This window comes from Anneissia japonica, unplaced genomic scaffold (genome assembly GCF_011630105.1).
Source record: "Anneissia japonica isolate Jap-2015-1 unplaced genomic scaffold, ASM1163010v1 scaffold673_len1821605_cov196, whole genome shotgun sequence".
Taxonomy (NCBI): Eukaryota; Metazoa; Echinodermata; class Crinoidea; order Comatulida; family Comatulidae; genus Anneissia; species Anneissia japonica.
In genome coordinates this window covers 733,044-735,710 of record NW_022717449.1, presented here as the reverse complement: position 1 = coordinate 735,710, position 2,667 = coordinate 733,044, and positions in this window count along the sequence as shown.

Below are 2,667 nucleotides of genomic sequence, written 5' to 3'. Positions count from 1 at the left end.
GCGTCGACTGAGGAGGGTTTCAATTAGGGTGGGGAGGATGCGCCCTACGCATTTCCCTAGGTACATAACTATAGGGTATAATTCCCATATAGAATTTGACTGTTATTTTGTCATATAATAATATGTAATAACTATACATTTTACTTTTACTCACTTGTTGAAAGCTTGTGTAATGAATAAATCAAGTTAATCTTATAAAGTGCTCCCAGTGTCTTTATTTTACTCATGTATCTCTGTTTTGGGGTGTGGTATAATGTTAACAAGATTTCAAATGCTATAAGGCAAAATGTTTGACATTTTAGATTGTAATTTTATCTTATACAGTCCCATTCATTATTTGTGGCAGCATAATGACACTTTCTATTATACTGTATACAATACTTTATGTACTGTACAGAAAAAATATCACCTGTCTATCCATTGTTTATTATTAATTCAAAACAGACAATACAGTTGAACTTGCTTAAGTCGAATTCAAAATGGCATTGAAAAACTGTTAGACTAAAATTTGACTTACAGAAAAACACCAATTTGCTATGTAAAATATTAGATTAATGCCTGATTCTGTCGCCATAATCAAGTACTCCTACTATGTGAACATAATATTTCAAGAATCGTTGATACAACACCAAATTGTATTATTTCTAAGGTTTTAACGTATAGCTTGTCTGGTTTTGCTAATTATGCTAAAAAAAAAATTATTGGTGAATACGATCAGTTCTGCCATATTGTTAACTGTTACATATGTAATCGTAACTGAAATGCTTCAAGATCTTTCCATTTTAAAGGTTCTTGCCTCGTTATTTATTTGAATTGCTTTTATTTTGTTATGAAAGGTTTTATAAAACTAAGAAAGTATATTTTATTGCACACATTACCTTTATCCCATTAAGAACCCTATTGATATACTGTATTGTTGAATAATTTCATTTGCCCCTTTTTTTTCTTTTTCTTTTTTGATTATATAAACATGCGTTCAAAGCTCTAGGTGTTTATCAGTTTATATTTTTGAGTACAGTTATGTATGTGTATGTGTACTGTCTTTGTGAATTTGTGTGTAAAAGTTTGTGTTTGTTTATATGTATGTGTGTGAATATACATATACTGTACATATACAGTAATAAATTTATCAATATCGTATTTTGGGGTGGCTCTCATGATAGCGGCCTATTTTTGGTCTTAATGAGAGTCTCCTAACTTATTATTAATATTGCATACAATGAGATTTTTGTTATTTTTAAGTTGTTTTGGTTAATGGTGACATCGTGTCATGACCATGAAATATAATACAGTGGATAGAGCTCTTACAGAAAATGACAAAATGACAAAAGAAAAACACAATTCTCATACTGGTACTCGTTTATTATTGTACATTGTCTCCACCCTTCATGTCATGATGTGGGCAAAAACAAAATAAATATATTTCCGAAATGCATAGTGTTTTGCGAAACTCCTTTACAAAATGTCTGTTTTAACTTACAGCTAATGTAACTGAAGGTTGGTTGTAAACCTTCAAAGACAGCAATACTGTTGGGGGGGGGGGGGAGGGAGAGTACTGGGGGTGTCTGCAAATATGTCAACCATCACAAAAGATAAAATATTGGGCTGTGATGAGTCTTTTATAAAAAAAAAAATGCAGTCAAACAAATTGCAATTCAATGGCCTCAGATTTCTCTCTGCCGATTCAGAAATGTATTATTGAAAAAAATGAATTTCTACTTACAGCATGGAGGAGAAATGTACAAGGTGATGATACAGAACAATTAACCTATCTAGTTTTTAATATATAAATATCTGTTTTATTGATACCAGTGATAATAAAAAAGCATGGCAGTATATATTACGGGGAATTATGTGAACCTTGAGTGTTTATTCCATTATTCCCACAGTTTTTATACCAAAAATCAAGAATAGGAAACGAGTGATACATATTACTAGGTGGTTTCTGAAGGTGGCTCTAACTTCTTTGGCAACTCATCTGTGCACAGCGCTGACGTCTTCCAGCAGCAACTAAGAATGAAAGAAGGCCACTGCATAAAGCAATTCCTGGAGACATTCGATTAATTTGGCAACAACTTTATCAAATATTATTAAGTCAATTACTTGTGGATATACGCATGAAGATAATACATCCATAATGTTAGTATCCATCTATGCATCCCATTATTGCAATCTCATATGCCTATATCTTTACCACAGAAACAGTTAAGTTTTTTCCAATTGATTCAATTGGAATTTAATTGTATAACATACAGAGTAATGTCAATAAAGCATTTTGAATCACCTGGATCAACATAAAAAATTGAAATGGGACTTCTATAATGTCTATCATGAACTATTCATCATTGTGATTAGCTCACACTCTATACAAATATAGCCTCATGTGCACAGCTGGACTACACCTAAATATAACAATAACAATAATAATAATAACAATAATAATTATAATAATAATAATAATAATTATTATTATTATTATAACAATATGATATTTATATACACCTGTAACATACTTTTACCACACATCTAATTCTAGACCTGCATCTTGTAGTTAAAAATAGTTTTTGTGCCTTAAATTATCTCAAAACTTGTTACAGTATCAATTCCAATAGTTATTTAAAAAACCCCACCGAATACCAGTCTCTCTCTCTACACCCATATTTGGAT